Source organism: Diabrotica undecimpunctata, chromosome 4, assembly GCF_040954645.1.
Source record: "Diabrotica undecimpunctata isolate CICGRU chromosome 4, icDiaUnde3, whole genome shotgun sequence".
In the NCBI taxonomy this organism is placed as follows: domain Eukaryota; kingdom Metazoa; phylum Arthropoda; class Insecta; order Coleoptera; family Chrysomelidae; genus Diabrotica; species Diabrotica undecimpunctata.
Genome location: NC_092806.1, coordinates 115,578,487 through 115,593,421, shown reverse-complemented (window position 1 = coordinate 115,593,421; position 14,935 = coordinate 115,578,487). Strand labels below are relative to the sequence as shown.

Here is a 14,935-nt window from a genome sequence, read left to right as displayed (position 1 = left end):
CAAGGAGTCCAGGACAAAATTCAAGATCCGAGAGGAAGCAGTTCAACCAGCAGGCGGTGCAGAAGCGAGACGTCAAGAAAGAAGGCTACGATATCTTAAGTTAAAATTAAGGTGATAATCTTAGGTGTGAAATGTAATTTTTATTAAGATAATAAACGTTTTTATTTTTTATTTTTATTTTTATTTTAACTCGGCTCCCGAATAGGTTCTCCTGTACCCTGGGAGTCCGTGCCGAGGATCTGCTCCGGTTCTCCGAACACTGAGACTCTATGGCTGGACCTTTTCCACCTTCTAAACGTTGGTTTATTTTATTTCCATGGGAGAAATGTTAATTATCCACCGAAGATGGAATATACGCAAAGAGCACTTCGAATAGACTGTTCGAAGTCCCTCTGTAAGGCAGCGTGGGAATGGGTAAGTGACCATAGTTTTTCCAGGCCCTTTCCTTCCCATTTGGTGATAGAGACATTCCAAGTAGGATAGCAACCAGACGAACACCAAATAGGTGAACTGATAAAATCCGTCATTCAAAGGACCGTTTATTCCTCGAAATACTTAGGGCAGCACAGTGGAACCAACTAATTAGGAGATGTATTAGGGGAAATCACAATCGTTAGTAGTAGGGAAACGATAAGAGGGAGATACATAGATAAATAGATAGAGTAATCTTTCGAGCTGCATCAGTCTATATAGCTGTAATCATGGATACATAGTTGCCACTGGTGTGCAATTTATGCAATTATTTTACTAATTAATTAGTTACTAATTAATATAACAAAAAAGTGGTACGCACTAACTCCTTGATGGCTTTCTCACCCATGCCAGTTTTTTTCTGTTTCTTTGTAAATTTCTACTCTTTTCTATCAATTAATTTCTGCTTATAATTTTTCTGGATTTCATTAGTAGTTCAGTTGGTTTAGCACTTATTTTTAAATGTATTTTTATTTTATTTGATACAGTTTTCCAACCATTTCGAATTTGCCTAGCACAGTTCTGTTTGTAAACTATAAATTTTTGTTTTGACCTGCCAACCAAAAGATATTACGTGATGTAAGAAAACGTGCATTACAATCGTAAAACACATGCATAAACGAAAGTCGGTGCCTCCAGGCCATGATAAATCTCTAAATATTTACTGAAATATAATTAGCGATTGAGAGATAGTTGTTAGTTCAAATAATTCACAACGTATGGGTTCTACGCATTACGAAATTATAAATGTTCATTGATAACATTTATTCGAGGTTTTTAAAACTCAAAAAAGGCAATCATTTTAATGATGGTATAAGTATGAACGTACTTCAGTTTTAACTTTGTTTTTCTTTATATTGTCTTTGGTTTGTACTAGAGCTTCCCTAATAGAAAACCTATTAAAATATAATTAAATTACTTTCAGAACACGTGCCAACGAACACCAACTAACTTTCATTACGTCACTTCTTCACCAAAAACCATGGCTTTCAAAATCTACATTGTACATTATTCGACTAATATACTGATTGTTTTTAAAATGGTAGAGTTCTATTTTATCATTTTTTTTTTTCAGTATCAAAGACGGTTTGGTACATAAACCAAAGTTTGTTCACGTATAAGACGTTAGAGGATTGTTTCGGCTTTTCAATTCTGGTGATCTTTAAATGTACACTTTGTCAAAACTTTGAAAATCCTATAATCGGCAGCAAAATTCCGCTTGGTGCGCAGCAAAATTACCGGAAATATTTTAGTAGGAGGAAGTAAAATCGACCTGTAAACTTCGGTCGTGACGTTCACGTCACTGTCATTGTAAACAATGACAGTGACGTGAAATAGAATTTAAATCAAAATTTAATCGGAAAGTACTATTGTCCGGGCAAAGCAGAGAAATTGCTAGCGAATATTGGGTAGGTATTTTGTGTAACAAGCAGCAAGGGACTTTAGTAGACTTAAAACATGTACAGAAACCAGTTTCAACAGTATATGGTGTAAATTTAGGTACAATAAAAGTATAATTTCGAACGAAGTGAAGTCCATAGAGGAAGGTATGTCATAATCATTTAGGACTCCAAATAAAATAAGAAATAATTCAGCTTTAAAATCTAAGTAAGATGAGTGCGACAAAGGGATGCTACGTCGAATTATAATTGATTTTTGTACTACCGAAAAAACTGATACACAGAAATTTTTAAACTGAATTTAACTGCAATGCATTGCATGAATCTTTGGGAAGAGCCATGAGGGATATAGGGTTTCGTTGGAGAAAAAACAAAAAATAATAGAAAACTTTTAATGGCAAAACCGTAAATTCAACAATTGAGGAGAAACTTTCATCAAGATTTTAAAAAATACAGAGAAGAGAACCTAAATTCATTCTTTTGATACTCACTCGAAAACGTAATGAAAGACTGGCTAGTATAACGCAATCTGCCTTTTTTAAAAGATATGTTAAAATTCAATCTTTACAGCATTCTATCAATCCTTAAACCTAGATTTAAAGTGTATGAAATTGGCAAGATACATAGTAGTCGTGGTCATTTATGTTAACGCTCCAGAATTTTTTTTTTTATTTAATTTAACGTGCTTGTGACAGCTTCGGCCATTAGCACGAGGCACCGTGGATACAATAATAAAGGTACAATTACATATTATATACTATAGTTATATACTATTTAATAAGTTTTCTAGCTTCAGGAACTGGATAGCTGTGATGACTTGGCTCTGGTTCGATAATATATCTTTGATGTCGCCTTCCATGCCCAGTTCTTGGCGTTGTTTATTGTAGTGAGGGCAGTCCACAAGGATGTGTAGAACGCTTAGTGGAGATTGGCAATAGTGACAGATTGGCTTAGGTGCAGAATTCATTAGGTGACCATGTGTACATCTGGTGTGACCAATACGCAATCTTCTAGCAACAACCATCTCATTTCTAGTTATACCAGGGATAACGAACCGCTCAATCGTCTGATCTATTTGGTGTAAAAATGTAGTGGATTGGTTCCAATGGTTCTGCCAGTAATTTCGTACGAGTTTCTTTATACTAGTTTTTAGGTCACTGGCAATTTGTATATTACGTGGTGTACAATTGGATACAGCAGCTTCTTTGGCAAAGCGATCGGCGTTGTCGTTACCCATAATCCCGATGTGGGAGGGAATCCATATGATAGTGATATGGATGTCGTGGATGATAAGATTTTGGTAAATATCATGGATTTTTTCTACAAGAGGGTGATTAGTAAATAGATTATTGATGGACTGGATAGAGGCAAGGGAGTCTGTACAGATGGCAATATGTTGATTGGGTGCTGTACAGAGTTTGAAGGCTTGGTAAATAGCATACAGTTCACCAGTGTGAACGCTGCATGTGGCAGGTATTTGACATGAACTAACGACTGTTTCCGTAGTGGTAACCGCACAACCAACCCCCGTTTCGCTCTTTGATGCGTCAGTGTAGAGTACCCGATCGAATTTCTTAAAATTAAGAATTTCTAGTAAGGATTTCCTAATCAAATCCTGGTTGGTTTCTGCCTTACTAAACTTTGTTCCAGAATTTTATATTTCAGTTAATCTGCTATTTTAATATCCTAGGTATTCTCAATGGTTTATCTTGAGATTTAATGATTATTCTTTCACACTTCAGTGTTGTAGCTAGGTTCACTGGCCTTTAAACTGGAATTTAAATTGATATTTATACATTTATCAATATCACACAAGTTTGGTTTGGTGCCTTTGAGCCTGCAGACTACATAGGTGTTGATTATTTAGCAGTTCTGATACTTCTCTATTATTGGAAACCTTTCTTCTTTAATTATTAGGTACTACAAGATGTTTCCGATGATTTTTGTTGCGGATATAGGTTTTTGATGCGGAATACCACGGAGCGTGGACTATGTTCTGTAGTATTCGGTTTTGGACACTTTAAAGGCAAATATAGTTACTCTCATTAGTACAGCCCTGTAGAACATAGGACAATACTGATTTGAGCATCTGCTTGTAAACTAATACATTGTTTTTTATTGTAAGTTGTGAGCTTCTACCTAATACCCAATATAACCTCGTATTTCAGTTTTAGTTCTTCAGTTTTTTTTTCTGATATGTTAATGCTACTTTAATTTGCTATCCAAACGTAGCCCTAAATATTAAACTGTTTGAAGTTTGTGTTTGTGTGTAATATGTACAATTGTGTATGTGTGTGTGTAGTCTGTGAAGTACGTAAATTAGTATATTTAAGGTACTAGTTTTAAATAACTATATGTTACATTGCAATAACATAATAAGAAATTTGTTTACATGTTTTTCAAGGATTAATTTTGGTTATCAATAAAACAGGTAAAGCTTTTTTTGTCTCGTATGTTTTGTACAAAATTATAACCGTGCCAAATATAGGGTTTGTTCAGGTGTTGAAAAAACACTTGGGAAATGATAATTTATTGACTTTCCATTATATCATTCATTAAGAAAGCTCAGCTGCTTAATTTGGTGAAAATTTCAGCTGTGTTATGAAAACACTTGTAAAGATTGTAAATGCCATAAGATCAAATGAACTAAACCACAGAGACTTTCAAGAATTTTTGAAAGAACTTATGTCGCAATATAGAGATATTCTTTACCACACAGAAGTGAGATGGCTGAGTAAGGGTAAAGTTTTGGAACGTTTCTTCAGCGTTAGACTTGAGATTCCTCTGTTTTTGGCTAAAAGAATAAAGAGTTTCCTGATATTCATAATTTTAGTTGGTGGCTTAAAGTAGCGTTTCTCACTGATACAATGGGCATTATGAAACAAACATTGACCAAATTGCAAGGAGACTACAATAACATTGTAACGAAAATAATGAGTATTGTGTTTTTACTGGAGCAGAAGCTGAATACGTATATTGAAGAATTGTCAAATGAAGATTATTCCAGCTTTCCTTCCGTTAAAGCACTGTTTGATGAAAATCCAGATCAAGTCAAGAGATTTCTGACCTACGGAAGCTGTTAGCAGACCTAAAGGATAAAATGTCTGTGAGGTTTAGTGACTTCAGGAAGTTCCAAGAACCTTTTCGCTTGGTAGAAAATCCATGGGCAATAACAACAGCAAATGTAGTTCATCTTTCTATTTTTTTCTTCAAAAGTATTTTTGAAGAAAAAAAGAAGGAAAAACCTCACTATAAGTTTTGGGAAGCAGTTGAAAATGACAAATTTCCTAACTTAATTGACTGCGCTCAGAAAATTTTGTGTATTTTTGAATCTACATATATCTGTGAATCTACATTCAGTAAGCTGAAGTTCATAAAAAACAAGTACAGATCTAGGCTAACTAGTGAAAACGTTGAAAACATTTTGAGAATTTCAGTGTCTTCCCAACCTGCTAACATAGATGCTATTCTAGAGAGCTGTAAAAGATTTCGCCCGTCGACTTCAAAGAATTAACAAATTCAGGACTTGACATTCCTGGAGTCGAGTAAAAGACATTTTCCTACTTTTTACATGCAAAACAGTCCATATAATTTATAATTATATTGTTTTTACGTAACTTGTAATAAACTTATGTTATAGTTTTAAAGTTATTTCATACCACCACTTGTACTTGCGGCCCTGAAGAAAATTTTATTCAAACTATTAGGCTCTCAAAGAAATCCTAGTAAGGATCCCTGTTCTAGACAGTCGTAGGTGCTTGGACGCTCTCCTAATGTTCGATTATAGGCAAGGGGCTGACATAACAATAGGATATATTGTCATCAGCAATATCTTCTCAAAATAATTTGAAGATAATTGGTAGCAACGATATTGGTCTGTACGATTCTACTTTATTTACTGGTTTCCCTGGTTTGGGATGCCACTTTCTTGTAATAATAATGAGATAATAGATTATCTTGAGCATTTTTTATAAGAAATAATTTATTTCGCAATTTGGTGTTAGCCGTCTTATCCTGAAATAGTCAGTTTCTTATTTAGTTTTGCTGCATATAGTGCATATTAATCGTAAAAAATTATTATAATAAACTGAACGCACAAGTAATTAATATTTGGCAGTGATTTATCACTATTTCCCAATACCTAAAAGTTAGAAAGCTAATAGCATGTATGATTGAATGTGTTAATAGTCATGACAAAAAAAAGAGAGCAATAAGAGGAAAATCAAAAAAGCGGTACTCTCAAAAATGTGTAGCAAACACATCAATATAAAGCAGCACGGTCTAGTTACCAATACTCAAAGAATATTAGCAATAAAAATATACCAACACTAAAAAGTAAATAGCTCGTCAGAGACACATCATCTATAATTAACTACATACAACAAGCACAGAAATATCAGAATTTGATATTAATCCGAGGGTACAACAATACCCCTCAGAATTTGATCCCAACACACGGATAATGCCTATAATATCGATTCCAAGTAATCAACTGTCAAAGAGGTATTACCACCCACCACCAATTATAGACATTTACAGGTTAAGATCATTTATAATTTTTATTTCAGAATTTTTCGAAAATGATTTCCGGTTGTAAAGTGTAAATGTAACGTATAATTTTCATTATAATCAATTGTGGTTTAATCTCATATAAAATAATATCTAAATAAGAGCACTTTCTATATTTATAAAATCAATAGTAATTATTGTTGATATAAATTTGACCAATTTATACCATAAATAAATTATTGTTAATCAGTTTAATAATCCGTAAAACTTTAGATTTTTAAAGCTCTATCCATAATAAAAAAAATTATTACATAAAATCAATTATAATATATTAATTTATTCAATTTTTAGAATATAATCGATCGGTTCGTGATAATTTGATAAAAACCACTTTATAGTGATATGATTTACATATAAAACGAATAAATTATTTTGTTTTGATGCAGAAATATGTTGCCTTATCGTCTTATTAAACACTAACCTGAACATGACGTTCAGGTAGAACGATTTTGGGGAATTAGAATTAAGATACAAGGAGGGTGTTAACGATAGGCAGCCTCTTCACGCGAAGGACGTTTTGAGGTCAAAGAGATGTTTACTTCTTAGAATCCAACACGTCGCCAGTAATACGAATAATTCACCCCAGTTCTTTGAAAAAACACTTCACATCATGCTTATAAAGATCTGAAAACATTCCGAAGTGTATGTAGATGTATTAGTAAGAAAATCACTTGAGGATTCAAAAAATGTTCGTTACAGGTAACGTAGTCATTCTATGAAGACCATTGCATGCAAACATAAACTGAGAAGAGATAAGCAAGTGTTAGTTCTAAGCTCTATGAATATGAATATATTATGTAAAACTTTAGGGTTTAAAAAACTTTTTTTTTGACTAGCAGGAATCTCGAAATGAGCATTAATATTGATGAAAGTAAAATAATGACAATCAGCAAAATCATAATTTAAACTACCGATTTTTCATAAACAATAAACATTAAAAAGAGTTCAAAGTTTCACATATTTCGGATGCAACTCGAATGAGAATCGGAATCACTCTAGATAAATCTATCTAGATTTACCTAGAGTGAGTTTGAGTGTGTTGTATAAGTAAAAGATTGTTTTATCTTTAAAACCTTAATTATATAGTCATTAGGAACATATAAAGAAATAATAAGAATTATTGTGAAGAATTTCCAATCACTGTGTTTGAAACGAGTTTGTAATTCAGTCCTATTATGCTATCCAGTCTTATAAATAAAGGTGCGGATACACGTATTAAAAACTATTTTGAAGAATGGAGAAGGCTCAGTATAGTTAGTACAAGTAAATAGATCATATTGACATCAGAATCCAAAGTGATAGTTTTAGAATCCAAAGTGATAGACAAACACAGATTTAAATAATTCACAAGAATTTTTAGCTACAACACCTGCGTAACACGAAAAGCAATTGTAGCAGACTTGAGAAACTACGAGACACAGTTCATTAGAAATACAATTTACCATTATCATGAGACTGATGATTGTCGTTTATCATAGATTTTTTGCAAAAAAGACTTAAAAGGCATACAAGTGCAATGCTAGTGTAAGTTCTCCCTACAGGATTGTAAAAGATTTGGGATTTAAGATTTAAATGTAAGAAAATGAAATCTAATCGATATTTATTAATTGAAAGAAATGACATTCGTGCGCTTTTATCTTAAGTATTTAGACAATATTATATAGAACACTCATCCTACCAGTGCTGACATATGGGTCAGAAACACGGACCATCTCCAAAACAGACGCAAATCTTCTGCTCGTCTTCGAAAGGAAGATACTAAGAAGAATAATGGGCGCATTCTGTGAGAATGGTATTTGGAGAAGGCGATATAATTTCGAATTGTACGAGAAGTATAAAAAAATAGTAAATGGTAGAGATGTAATATCCTTCATAAAAATAGGTAGGCTTAGATGGGCTGGACATGTGTCAAGAGCAAATGAAAATTACCCACCCAGACGAACTCTATTATCGGTCCCAGTGGGAAATAGGAGTAGAGGCAGACCACGACTGAGATGGAGGGACGGTGTGGACGAGGACGCAAGGAAAATCGGCGCGGCAAATTGGCAACGGTTGGCGATGAACAGAAACGACTGGCGAAATAGACTGGGGAAGGTCAAGGCTCAACTAGAGCTGTAGCACCACTGATGATGATGATGATTTGGACAATATTAAATACTACAGAAGTCAAGGTCAGTCAATTTTGATGAACCCTATGTACAGCTGGTTCCTAAACAAAACGGATACGACTCTTTGTCAGATTTGATCATTTTGAGCAGTGTATTTGATTGGTCTGGCATTATATCATATTTATTAGGACAGACAAATAATAAAATAAACCAACAAACAAACAATTTATTACATGTGTTAATTCATAAATTGTAATATTATTAAGGTCAAAATTTTGATATTATTTTGAATTCCTGCATTTTATAAAGAGTATATATGATAGTTTTGACATAAAATGGCGTTGTTGTTATTATTTTTATTATTATTAAGGAATAAAACAAATGACTTAACTCAATAATATATTAAAGCAAGAATCGTAACTAAATTGAAAGATCACTGGTCACTATCACAGGTAGCAAAACATTTTAACATAAGCAGAATCACAGTTTTTATATTAATAAAAAATGGAGGCAACAAGAAACCCTCGAAAGAAAGCGAGAGTCTGGAAGATCAAAACTATACTAAATTTAAGTATGTAAAAATAAAATTAATATTTTGTAATATTTCCATCAGCATTGATAACAGCTTGTAGTCTTCGGCCCATCTGCGTGAAAGGAACCATGAAATTGTCTTCTTCAGAGAGATCTTCCCAAACCTGTTGTATACCATGCCACAGCTCTTCACTTCTTCAGCATTTTGAGGTATAACATTACGCCGATACAACCGTTTTATAATAACCCTCACACATTATTGATTGGGTTCGATGGTAAGGTTTTGATGTTGTTATTCTGGAGCCAATGTTTTATTATATTTGCAGTGTGAACAGGACAATTATCTTGTTGGAGGATAAAATTATTTTCTGGATACAACTGTTCTACACTGGAAAACATGATGTTTTCTACAATATTCAAATAAGTCTGCCCAACAAACCTGTCATCCATACGGTATACCATTCCCATTTCTCTAGATGAAATCCATCCCTATTCATCAGACAAATCATCAACAAATGATATTAACATCCTAAATGGCATAATAGTAGAAGCAATAACAGAAGCTCAAAAGAAATACTGCCCAAAAAGCGTGAAGGAAGAAAAAATTAGTCTGGAAACACAGAAAAAAATGGAACAAAGAAGAATACTGAGAAGCGACGAAATCTCTAGTAACGACGATATAAATAAAATGAACAAGGAAGTATCAAGAGAAATCAGAAAAGACCTAAGAAAATACAAAGATGAGAAAATCATCAAAACTATTGAGGAAAATAAGAGTATGAAAATAATGAGACGCAAACTCACAAATGGAAATAAACAAATAGTCAAACTCAAGGATAGAAATGGCAACATCACATCAAACAGAGAACATTTGTTACAAATTGTAGAATCATTCTATGAGACATTATATAGCAACCAATCGACTCTAGATATAGTTGAATATCAGCAGAGGAAGGTTCAAAATCAGGGTTCCGAAGATATCCCAGAAATCTCCTTGGACGAAATAAGATGAAGAATAACAAAGCTCCGGGGGAGGACGGTGTCGTCACGGAAGCGATAAAGATACGAGGCTCAGTACTGATAATCAAAATTCAAAAGCTCTTTAAACTATGCCTATGGAATCAAAATATCCCAACAAAGTGGAATAATTCAGTAACTGTACTCTTACACAAGAAGGGAGATATAGCAGACCTGGAAAGATACAGACCAATCAGTCTCCTTAACCATCTTTATAAATTATACACCCGAATAATAACGAATAGATTAGAGACAAAGCTGGATTTTTACCAACCTCGGGAACAAGTCGGTTTCCGCCCTAATTACGGCACAAACGATCACCTGCAGTGCCTAAAAACCCTGATAGAAAAAACTAACGAATATAACCGTCCCTTGGCATTGATATTTGTAGACTTTAAAAGGGCGTTTGATACAGTGGAATTACCGTCCATCTTAAGAGCACTACAAGATTGCAGGGTCGACCACAGATATTGTAATATAGTTAAAAATATATATGAAAATGCCACAACAACCATAAGTCTACATTTAGCAACTAATAAAATAAAAATAAAAAGGGAAGTCAGGCAAGGTGATACCATGTCACCAAAGCTGTTCATTACCGTTCTTGAGTATGCATTTAAAAGACTAACATGGCAACAGAAAGGAATATCCATCGATGGAGAAAGATTAAACCATCTACGTTTTGCGGACGATATCGTGCTTCTGTCAGATAATCTGGGAGAGATCAAAGACATGCTCCAAGAACTGAATTACATACTACAAGAAACTGGGCTGGAGATAAATTTCGAGAAAACCAAAATGATGACCAATATGGTTCCCAGCGAAGAGATACAGATCAATAACAACAAGGTAGAATTAATCGATAAATTCACATACTTGGGTCATGAAATCAGAATAACCAGAGACAACCAAACCTGCGAGCTAAATAGACGAATCACGTTGGGATGGGCGGCATATGGAAGGATGAGAGACATTTTTAAAACAAATACCCCAATTCACCTGAAAAGGAAGGCATTTAACCAATGCATCTTACCAGTCTTGACCTACGGAGCAGAGACCCTAACTTTAACGAAAGCTACTGCCGAAAAACTGAGGGTAACACAAAGGCGAATGGAGAGATCAATGCTGGGCCTGACCTTGAAAGATCGCGTGAGAAATGAGGAGATATTATACTGCGGATCAATAAACAAAAGTGGAGGTGGGCTGGACATGTTGCTAGAATGGAAGACGGAAGATGGACGAAGAGATTATTGGAGTGGAGACCAAGAGCCGACAAGCGAAGTCGAGGCAGACCACCCACCCGATGGACCGACGACCTAAGGAGAATAGAAACAAACTGGATTGCAGCAGCTAGAGATAGAGAGAACTGGAGACGTTTGGAGGAGGCCTATATCCAACAATGGATGTGAAAATGGGGCTGGATGATGATGATGATGATGACATTGGCGCTAAAATAACCAGCTGCTCGATATCTATCAACGTATAGAAGATTAAATCTATTATTATGTGGTCTATACACCCCAATTTTGCCATTTTTAAAAGATTGAAAAACTTTCTTTTCTGTATCTATCTTTTCTAAGCTGATATCAAAAAATGCTTGAAACCGTTTCTAGGGTAGAAACCGGGGAAGTAAAATGACATGAAAGATAACCATCAACCCCTAAGTCCCCCCCCCGCAACCAAAAAAGTTTAAATTGCAAACTCCTACTTGTGATACATCATTAAAAAGACTAAAAAATACTATCCAATGGTATAAATAATGGTATAATAATTATACAGAGTGAAGCAATAATTGTGAAACCTATGGGCTTTACGGGCTTAAAAAGAAAATTTAATGAGGTTTTTGTTAATTCTGTTGATGATCCTGTTAACCCTGTATAATTATTGTTTAATAATTATACAGGGTGTTAATATCAGCCAGCTTACTATGACTTTTGTATTTGTAATGCTATCTCCCGGACTATTAGTTTTAATGATAAGTTCCCGTCGGAATTTTTTTTAAATAAAAACTTAATTTGCCGTTTTTGCAAAACAAGTTAAAAACGTCTGTTTTTTGGGTTCTGTCAGATTCAATAATTTTTGTTTTATTTAAAAATTTTAAATGTCATTAGTTTTCATCATTTGTACGATCGGTACTGTCATTCAGCTGTAGTTGTCACGACGGTCTACAGTATACCTGAACGCTTGGAGATCATTTTCATATTTGCCTCCCAGGACCAGGGTTATTAACGAACAGCTCAAATATTTCATGCAAGGTATCCGGACAAAAATGTAAGTCACGTGTAGGTCCGCGATTTAGTTGAAAAGTTTAAAGAAACGGGATCAGTGCAAAATAAAAAAAGGGATGCCCCAAGATAACTGAATGAAGCATCCCAAATTGATCTCCTTGGAAATTTTGCAATAGTGCCTACTGCATCAACACGTCAAGTATCTGCAATGACAGGACTTTCACATGAGTCGATTAGAAAGTTGTTGAAATTATATCAGTTTCACCCGTACAAAACACAAATTCTTCAAGAACTAGGCGATGATGATCCAGACCGACGAATTGAGTTTTATGAATCCATGACTGAAAGAATTCGCGTTGAACTGAGAATGTTAAAAAATATTTGTTTCACGTTTATCTCGATATGCTGGAAAACACCATCTAATCTTAATTGTGCATGAATTAGAGAAGCAAAGGGACCATCAAGGCAACCTAGCTCTAGATGAAGATTTGCTGCACTTCCAACAAGATGGAACACCTCCTCACTATGCAGGTCCAGTTAGACACTGGTTGGATACTAATTATCCGAACAAATGAATTGAAAGGAGAGGTCCTATTGAGTGGCCACCGAGGTCAACAGACAAACCGCCACCAAATTTTTTTCTATGGGGTTACCTCAAGTCAGTTGATTATAAAACTCAACCTGCGTCACTTGGGGAATTGCCAGACAGAATTCGACAAGAATGTCGCGCTATTACTAGAACAACACTTGCCCATGTTCGTACAGAATTTGAAAATAGTTATATTATTGTTTACAAAACAACGGAACCTACTTTGAACATTTACTTAATTGACATTTTTAATAAATTTGTAGTTCACCAAAAACCTCATTAAATTTTCCATTTAAGCTAAAGTTTCACAATTATTGCTTCATCCTGTATAATTATTATTTATACCATTGGATAGCTTTTGTATAGTCTTTTATATGATGTATCACAAGTAGGGGTTTGCAATTTAAAATTTTTTGGTTGTGGTGGGTGGGGCCTAGGGGGTTGATGGGGATGAGTTCTCTTTCATGTCATTTTAGTTATTTTTTAGATATCATTTTTTTTTTGTGAGATATAGTCCATTGTAAATTTTAAAATTGACACTATTATATTGTCGTCCTTAAAGTAATTGCATCTTCATGTTTAAAAAATATGCATGCTGCTTCCTCTACTAGTTTGAACAATTTTCTTGATTGCAGTCGATATTAACTTTTTTGAGTTTTTATTGTATTATTATGACGACAATAAACAGTGTTTTTTTTAATGATGAGACCAACAGATCTCTACTAATTGAGGTTTCCCAAAAGTGTTTCTGATTATCTCACTTCTTGGAACTATGCTGAGTGCGTGGTTTTATTTATTACAGCACGCTTGCTGCTGCTGCTTCCATAAAACTGTTCCTTGAATAGGCTTCCATCCCGTTTTACTAACTTTTTTTATGAGACATAGTTTGCAGGTAGATAAAAGATATTATTTATAACAGACTTACAATATTAGATAAACAAACACAACAAGAAAATGCGAAAGACTATGATTACTTAAGCCAATTTGAAGTCGCTCATTTTTGATATGAGTTTAAAAATTTCTTTATAGTATATAACGTGTGTATCTTGTAAGATTTCAAAATTGAAATTAAATTAAAATGTAAAAAAATTATATCCACCAACAGCAACAAAACTTCGCTAAAAACATTGGTGATAAAATACCCATAAGAAAAGTCCATCTTTTGTTAAAACATTGTAAAATCAATTAGAAGTTATTTATTAGGTTGATACTTTTGAACACATTAATTAAAATTTTCAACATTTGCGGAAATATTTTATTCAGTCTCCATTTCCCATGAATTATGTTATTTATAAATAACCAATTTAAAGAATCGCACTCAAATCAACTTTGCTTAATTTTAACCAATTAATTCGGATATTTTTTGTGTTAGATCAATTATTAGGATTGTTCACTTACCACTCCCAAAAAAATACCGATGTTTTCACCTAACACCTCCACTGTTCAATAAGAATCTAAGTAAAAATATAATTCACAACACGTATCCAATCGTCTGTCATCAGCCATGCACATGGGCTAATAAATATGCGAGTCAGCAATAGCAACAAAACACAGGAGCTTCACGCGTACGTTCAACAGTGCGCTTCACAATCAACTAACGAGAAACGCCGTTTCCTGGTTCTCTCAATGGAACTCTTCGAAGGATCCCCACCTGTTCTTGATAATGAGGTTCTGCATGAGGGAACCTTTACGCAGTTACGCATTTAATGACGCACTTTTTATCAGCTTTTTACAGTGACTGATTATGCATTGAAAATAAGGCACAACAAAGTTGCTTGTTTGATGAACTTTTCTTTTAACATTTCCGATATTTATTTTGAAGTGTAAGTGATCTGTTGCAAATTAGTCTCTATTGTCCAGAGAAATTTAAAACACAATCTAATAAAAAATAATCTATGAACAATGGAGTGAAACTTTAACGTGTAGCTATACTCCTTGGATTTTTGGTATCGGTAAGATATACGCAAAATCCTAACTCGCTTGACTCTCTTAACAGTGTAATAGTTGAAGCAACACAGAAAG

General features: G+C 34.1%; 1 protein-coding gene across 2 annotated transcripts in view; it reads right to left on the bottom strand.

The window, feature by feature from the left end:
- Positions 1-14,518, bottom strand: part of LOC140439882 (uncharacterized) — a 284,930-nt gene extending 270,412 nt beyond the window's left edge. For both annotated transcript variants that reach the window (XM_072530053.1, XM_072530052.1), the window contains exon 1: positions 14,312-14,518. The gene's annotated coding sequence lies outside the window, so the exon portion shown is untranslated. The remainder of the gene's footprint in view (positions 1-14,311) is intronic.
- Between the last annotated feature and the right edge of the window lie 417 nt (positions 14,519-14,935).